Source organism: Capsicum annuum, chromosome 11 (assembly GCF_002878395.1).
Source record: "Capsicum annuum cultivar UCD-10X-F1 chromosome 11, UCD10Xv1.1, whole genome shotgun sequence".
In the NCBI taxonomy this organism is placed as follows: domain Eukaryota; kingdom Viridiplantae; phylum Streptophyta; class Magnoliopsida; order Solanales; family Solanaceae; genus Capsicum; species Capsicum annuum.
In genome coordinates, this window is record NC_061121.1 from 222,435,358 (window position 1) to 222,443,841 (window position 8,484).

An 8,484-nucleotide genomic window follows, 5' to 3' on the forward strand; every position below is an offset into this window, starting at 1 on the left:
ATGTATGCCATGACAGAGTTAGAGTTTGATTTAAGAGAGTTAGATGGTTACCCGAAGAAAGTACATGTTGAAAGACTATGCTAGAAACCGTGATTTACCGACACGGGATTATGGTACCATGCTTTCTGATCTTGTGTACCTTGATTCATGCCATCCCTAATTGGGACTATGGTTAGGTGCCCTGCTTTGTGATCTTGTGCACTACCTTGACATGTTGACTTAATTAGGGACTGGCACCCTGTTGTGTGATCTTGTGTGTCCCCCTTATAGATACTCCAATCCTTGCGGCAAACTTGGATTGGGGGCTTGACCGCCGAGTCAAGGGCGGCTTCCACATAGCCAGATTGTAGGGTGTACCATCTAGCTAAAAAGTAAGACAAAGAGTGAGTCATGGTTTCAAAGAAATGTTTCAAAGTCTTTAAAATACCCATGTGATTTCTTACTATATGATATGTTTATGAACTGTTTTAAATTGTTCTCATATATGTTGATTATAAATGACTATTTTGGATTAGCTCTGCGTACCACTACATTTGTATTGACCCCCTTCCTCTCCAACCTGTCAGATTCTGAGGCACAGTCTAGGGGTCAAGATAAGCAGTAGATAATTCAGACAGCAGAAGAGATTGTGTAGTGGTGAGCCTTCTATATTTCGGAAGGCCTAATGTCTTACAGATATTCATCATTCTACAGTTTTGGTCTACTGGGGTCTTGTCCCAGATTTCAGATAGTATTGTTTTGAGATTTAGTAGAGATTTCGCAGACTGAGTCAGATGTTATTCAGATATTGGTGGATTTTTGCTTCATTGTTAAACTAATTTCAGAGTATGACCATGTTTCCGTATTCGATTTAAAATTTGGCATTTTCCTTTTATTATATGAATGTTGTGCACGATTACCAGATGGAGTGGGACATCCGGGCCTTCATGGGTCAGATGTCCGTTACGGCCAGGCCCTAGTTCGGGTCGTGACAGTAGATCTTCTTGAACAAAGGAAATACGGATGCCATAATAAAAAATGTGCTTCAAGTGAAGACATGACACTTGAGCCGACAGCAAATCGAGGCTCATATACATCAAGTATATATAGATTACCAATTACACATCTTATACCAATAACCTTATGAGTTGGAAGATCATAGAACAAGCAACGATCGGGAAAGAAAGAAATATATAGTTAAGATATCTATTGAGATTACTCACAGAAATCATATTGGAGGCCAATTTTGGTAGATTTAACATAGATGACAAGGTTATTGGGGAGATAGCTTTGATGATCCTGGTTCCCACAATATTACATATTGACCCCTTAGCTACTATTATCTAAGAGGGTGTTTTGTGTGATTGCAAAGTAGGAAAATATATTAGGATTATCCGTCATTTAATCTGTATCACCTAAATCAATCACTCAGTTCGAAGTGGAGGCAAGAGATACTTTTCATAAATCAAAAAGGTTAGTAACTGAAGTGAATTCTCTAAGAGATTCTCAATTCTGAGATAACTTTGCTAACTCATTTGCTGAACCCAATCATCTTACCTCTCAGATTTTTGGCCATATTTTTTCTGTCTAATTATGTACGTTATATTTTCCAACTCAAATATCCAAAATATAGGAGAAGATAGCAAACACAATCAAGCCAACAAATACAATCCAATACCAACAAAAATGTAAAGGCCCAACCCACTAGTGATATTGTCTCTCTAAACCTAGACTCGCACGACTTTAAAATGTGTTACTAGAATAAAAGGTCTATTACTTATATACCGAGCATATCTCTTGTGTTTTGTCGATGTGGGAATCCTTATTCTAAGTTGGGGTGTTACATACACCCTTCTCTTATGGACTCAGCATCCTCATTGAGGTTTTCCCCATCGAATGGGATTTGCATCCTCACTAAGATTTTCCCCACCAAATTGGATTTTCCTAGACTCAATATTGAGGCTTTCCCCATCTTATCGATATTTTTCTAATTTCAGTTAGAACTCTAGCCCACAATGATAAGGTTGACATATGAGTGGCTTTGATACAATTTGTAATGACCCAGCCTACTAGTGATATTGTTTGCTCTAGGCATAGAACCATATGGCTTTAGAATGTGTCACTAGACTGAAAGGCCTATTTACATATATACCAAACATCTCTCTTGTGTTTTGCCGATGTAGACTCTTTATCCTAAATTAAGGTGTTACAAAAAATCAACAACACAATAAACAAACTTAAAATAGACAATCTTTAGAAGTTCCCAATAATATTAAGATTCCAAGATATACCAGTATCCAAAATACCCAACAAAATAAATAATGTAACCAGAGATAAATACTGAATTTAAAATTAACAAACTATGAGATGAAATAAATAAACCTGTAATGAAGAACAAGTATCACTAATATTAATACGGTATAAAACAAAAATCAGCAGTCGTAGAAACAAAATAGAAAATCATATCGGAAATCCAGGAGCTACTAGGAAAGAATGAATCTAAAATGACGAAAATTTCTCAAAATAGTATTCCAATACTAGGTAAAACTTGGGGCACGCCATAAATTACTATTCAATGCTGGAACTCTAATTCTCAACCATTTTGTAGGTGCACTGAAGGTGATCTGTGAAGGCCAATCACGTCATACCTGGTTGTTGGCAAAGGCTGCTTTGATAAAAAATAATGATCTGCATCTTTCTATGGTGGCGGTGACACAAAATAACCACTTAAAAGTGATAGATTGAAAATTTCATCCTTCTTACAATGAGACAGTAGAAGATGATAACTTATTTATAGAAATAAAGCCAAAACCGAATTGATAAGCCTATACTTTAATACCATGCTAAAGGAGACGGTATGGAGAATAGCTTGTATATTATTCAGTTAAGTAAGATGCTTGTATAGAGAAACAATGAGCTCTAATTAAGGAAACTAAATAACAAAAGAATCAAAGATATTCTATCATATCCCTACATATCTGCTAAGCTACGTACGCTATACCTAAACATGTCTACATTCATTCTGTAATAGATCCATCCTTGTTTGGACTCTCTATCAATACGCCAGTTAGGCCCTGGCGTGAAAGGGGTGTTGAAGTAGGTGAAAGTCTCACATTGGTTGGGTAATGGACTGATGATTTGCTTATATGTATTTGAACAATCCTCCCCTCGTGAGATAGATTTTGGGGTTGAGTTATCTTTACAATCATGACCAGTTAGAAAGCTTTTGGAAAGAACTGCAAATAGTCACCAAAGCTAAAGACTCAAAATCTTCTGATGGAAGCATCTCAGGTTTTGAGGATGTTGTATATTTAGATATAGAGAAGGAAACTAAGAGGGACATGTAGATTTTTTTTCTAACAAAAATATGATACCACTGTCTAGTGAAAAGGAGCCTTGGAACATCAATGGATTTTGCCTTAATAAGTTACAGACCTTTTGGTTAATTAAGATGTAGCCTAGAAGTTTCTGATAGCCTAATGTCTTATCCATCTCCTCCTCCTTTTGAAAAAGACATCGGAAAAATTATGTTTCCTAGGCTAGTCTCTACTTGTAACAACACTTAGCAGTGTTTCTAATTTCTTTACTTTCTTATCGAGATCTATGGACATGCTTCTTGTACTTCTTTCTTATTAAGTCATATCGTTTCGACTTTTTCGGGAAAACCGGTTTTCGGGTATCTAGGCATGGTTTATGCCAGGCCGGGACATCATTCCTTTCTCCTCCTCTAGTTGCTGGTGAGGGACAATCGACCGATCCCTGGAACCCTTCCCCATAAGGCCCCACCGTCGAGGCATAAGCGCCCTCTTGCCATGACAAGTCATTTCCAGATGCTTCTTTCAGAAGAGCACGGGAAGCAGGAAAAGAATTGCAATAGCTAAATAGTGATGGGCAATATCAGTCAGCCACAGACCCCCAGTAGCAGCCAATTAGCAAAGATCAAGCGAACTCACTCAAGCGTAAGCCAATAAGAGAGAGCTGTCTCCTTCCGTGTGAAAGAATTGGATCTTTTCTTTTAGAGAACAATCCTTTTCCTGGAGTTTTCTTGAGATACCTCAAGATAGGACAAAAAGCCTCGGGATGGGAAGACTCCCTTAGAGCACATCGTTCGAATCAAAATCAACCACGACTACCATCTGCGGTCCATTTTGGTTCTCTTCCCTGCCCGGGACGCCAGGATGATAAAAAGCTTAACACCTCTCATTCTTATTCAATATGAAAACGAAAAAGAAAAAAAGAAAAAAGGAATACTTAAGCTGATTCCAAGATGTATGATTGGAGATGAACATCTTATTAATGTGTGCTCTTCTGTACTTCACTTCTGGCAATCTCAGGCATATTACTAATATATTATTTAGATTATGCGGCAATAAGAGTCGTCGAAAGAGCAAACTTCTTCAACAATCGCAAGACCCTATGTTTATTGCGAGCCAAAAACCCAATTTATATGCCCCCTTTCTTTATTGTTGGAGATTCTATCCAATTATCAGCCCCTACCCTGCAAAGCAGCCAGCCTTTCTGCAAAATCAATGTCCGCCTCGCCGCTGCTTTTGGATAGAGGTAGGCTCTTGCGCGGTTGGCTATTAACCGATTGGTCGTAGGTTCGAATCCTACTTGGGGAGATTTGATTGATTCTGAATTAAAGAATGAAGAATAAAGGGGCTCGCTTTGCCCGTTAACAGTAGGTAACCCGTTCCCTGTCTTTGTTTCTATTGCATTCTATCTCATCGTATCACATTCTGTTCTGCGAGATTAGAAAATCAGATCGTCGTATGTATGCTCGACTTCGGCTGCCGGTGCTATAATAGGTAGAAGTACATTATGGCAGGATCAGTCACCCGGGCAAACAACCCTCCTCTAAGAAGAATTGTGCTATGCCCCCCCGATCCCTATAGAGCGAAAGAGCTGCAATTTCGGACGACCGGAGCGGAAAACCTCTCCCAACAATTGGAGAAGGAGAAAGCCATTCCTACGGGCCTGGAACTATGATGAATGAAGTAAGAATTTCGGGCTGCAATTTCGAAATTAGGAAAGATTAGACAGAATCCTACCAATCTAAATCAAAGTTTCCAACAGTGAATGAGTTGGAAAACGAATAGCTTATAGTTCTTTCAAAGAGCCTACCTCTACCCGAAAGCAGCGGCGAGGCGGACATTGATTTTGCAGAAAGGCTAGCTGCCTTGCTTTGTTACCCAAACACTCATCCTGAGCAATCTCGATCCAGTGCAGAAAGAAGCGAGTGAGCGGCAAATGATCAAATATCGGACCTGGCAAATATCTGTCTCTCAATCCCGGGATTCCAAGCATTCTACCGATGTCAAGTCATGGACTGGTTTCTTCAGCCCTTTTTCTATGTGTTGGTGTTCTATATGACCAACTCCGCTTCTTTATACTCTTAGGAGGCGAGAAACTCCCGTTCCCTTCTCCTTGAGGCATGATTCATTGAGACAATCAAATTCCCTCCAGAAAGCTGAACTCCGTCAAGCCTGCTAGGAAGTTTTAAGCAAACATCTCATTTTTCGTTCCTGGCCTAGCTGCAGCAGTGTGGTTCCCGTCGCGTCATTGAGATCTGCAGGGTGGGAAATCCGCAGCATCTTATTCAGTCACCCTACTCGGGTGGGAACTGCTATCGCCGAGGGACAGGGAACCAGCCCAGCTAACTCGATTTCCCAACGAAAAGAGAGGGCGCTCTTCCAATATTGAGCTCCTAAGGCCTAGTGAGTTCCTTTTTTTTTTTTCAAAGGCGGTCCTTTTCTTTCCTCGGACCGTGGAGTCCCTAGAGTCGAATTAATAATCAATAGAAGTCCCAATAGAAGTTGACTGCTGGTCCGCTCTTCCCTGTTATGCCTCTGAAAGCCCAATGAGCTTCAGGTGGTCTTGGTTTGACATGGTTTACGCGTTACTGGTTCCAAACACCAAACATATCCCAAACTTCTCGCTCCCACCGGCCAGAGCAATCTTATTAAGGCGAATGCATGCGTCGGAAGGTCTATTCCTTAACTAATAATAAAAATAATAGACCAGAATGGATGTTTTCAAATTCTGGGCTTCTTCCTTCAACAGAGGTAATGCTTATTCTTCTCCTTCCTGGTACTCTTGAATAAGGCAAGGCTTTTCCCTATTCCCTATCAAAAGCACTTTCAGTAGAAAAATAAAAGCCGAAACAGGTTTAGAAGGAAGAAGTGGGGAGATAGTGGCTCTCGTTCCTTCACCTATGCCCGAGTAGCCTCTCTGGTCGACTAAAGCTCACTGCTAATGAAAGGGCGCGGCTGGCCGATTCCCTCTAGTCTAGTGGGTTAGGTCGATATAATAGTAGTTCCTTCCAAAGGTAAAGTGAAGTCCCAACATTCCTCATAACACCGGAGGAGTATAACGAGTAAGACAACGCGATTTTCCCACAAGTATTTCCTCATTGCAGAAAGCAGATATTTATGTTTCTTCAATCTTCAAACCAAATTCAGATGAAAATGGAAAAATTTTGAATCCCGATCGGGTCTCATATTTTGGCCGGGTTTACCGTACCTCCGTCCCCTATGTTAGGCGGTCGTAATATTTTGTTACGTTCTACCGCTGTTACGCCAGAATAAAAGGTAAGCCCTTTACTAAACAAAATAGAATAGATAGGCTTTTTTCGCTTCTTCGTCAAGCTTTCGAGCAGCTCTAAACCATCCTTTCTTTTATGTCAATCTCTCGTGAGGGTACGTTTTCCATCACGACTCAAAGTTTCTAAGGATCTATCTCCATATCTAAATATGGAAGAACCGACACTTAAAGGGTGTAACCAACGGAAGGTTCTCACCCTGTCAGGTTTCCTCGGGCCGGACGGAGATTGGCCCTCGAGTGCAAAGGCAGAAGGGAGCTTGACTGCAAGACCCACCCATCGAGCAAGGACGGGGCAAGAGGTACGAAGTCACTCGAAAGAGGTACGAATTCACTCGACCTACAGGGAGAGGTACGAAGTCGCTCGACCTACAGGGAGAGGTACGAAGTCGCTCGACCTACAGGGAGAGGTACGAAGTCGCTCGAAGAGGGGCTACCGCTCGTTTCAAATGAGTTAAAACAGAATGTAGGGCTTTCGACCCCAGTCATACCAATCAGGTATGTTTTTAGTGCGTTCTATAACTAGAAGTGCAGGCGCGGCATAGCGTCATGGTAGCGCAGAGCTAGCTATGCTCGACTCGCGCTTCCCTCTCCCCTTCACTTATGTTGTGGAAAATAGTCGTCGGCATTCTATAAGCGACTTGACCGAGTCTACGAAGCTTTGCTTTTCTTGTAGTCGGCCCGTAATACCTCCCTTCGGGGCTCCCAGGCCGGGACGTCTGGCAGAATGCTTGGCCTCCTGCGCTAGAAGCGATACCCGAAGGGTGAGCTTATGGCGGTTAGCTTCTAGCACTAAATAATAGGCATTAGGCATTCTGAGCTGAAAGGAGGCAAGCAAATGAAGGGAGGCAGAGGTGGAATCTTCTAGTTCTTCCTATTTGACCCGAAACCGATCGATCTAGCCATGAGCAGGTTGAAGAGAGCTCTAACAGGCCTTGGAGGACCGAACCCACATATGTGGCAAAATACGGGGATGACTTACACCAGCTTTGGATTAAAGAAGAACGGCTATAGAATCGAAGAAAGGAGCGAGAGACCTTCTGGCGCCCCGGTTCCTTCTTTCCCCAACTCCTTCTTGTTTTTTTATAGATACCCGACCCGAGACCTAACCTTCTGTTGGGATTTCTGCGCTTATAATAGGATTTGGGATTTGATCTTTCCATTCTTGCTGATGGGATTCCTCCCCCAGAGAGGTCAAAGTCATTAGCTGTTTCAGAGCGGTTTCGCTCTCAGTAAACAGACCAACAAACTAATCAATCGGTTAAGCTGAAAGCGATTCAATCCACATCTGTGACAACCCTGCTAAAAGCACTCATTAGCTGTAGTGAGGCTTTTCCATCTTGATAGTCTTTCTCCTTTATTGCACGGGATTCCTGGTTTAGGTAGACAAAGAAAAGTCAAAATCGAAGGGTAACGTTCCATTGCTTGGTGGTTCAAGGTCGACTGCAACGTGGAAGGCAGGGGAACATTGATTGATCGGAATCGGTTAGTGCAGAGGTTGGCAATGATCTATTCACTTATTTCTTTTCCTTTTTTTCTATTTTCTAAATAAAATAAGAAGACGAGGCTAGCAGCTCCCGTATTCGCGATTCGCGAGGGTTGAAAATGGATTTCAGACAATATGAACAACAATAACTCGACATTCTCAAGTTCACCAATTGAACAAGTCCAGCATATCATCGCAAAGTAGTACACTCAAGTGGACTCCACCTAATGGACGGATACAGAGATAGTATCCAGAAAGATCTTGGGATTACTGACAAACCAATCATCGGAGGCGACTGGAGTGCTTTCATCAAATGATGCATGTGGGCTGAGCCATTCCCATCCCGACCCCCGTTGAAGCAATTCCCTCCGCTCCCGATGAATGAGTCACTACAGACTGAAGATGTGCACTTTTGAGGA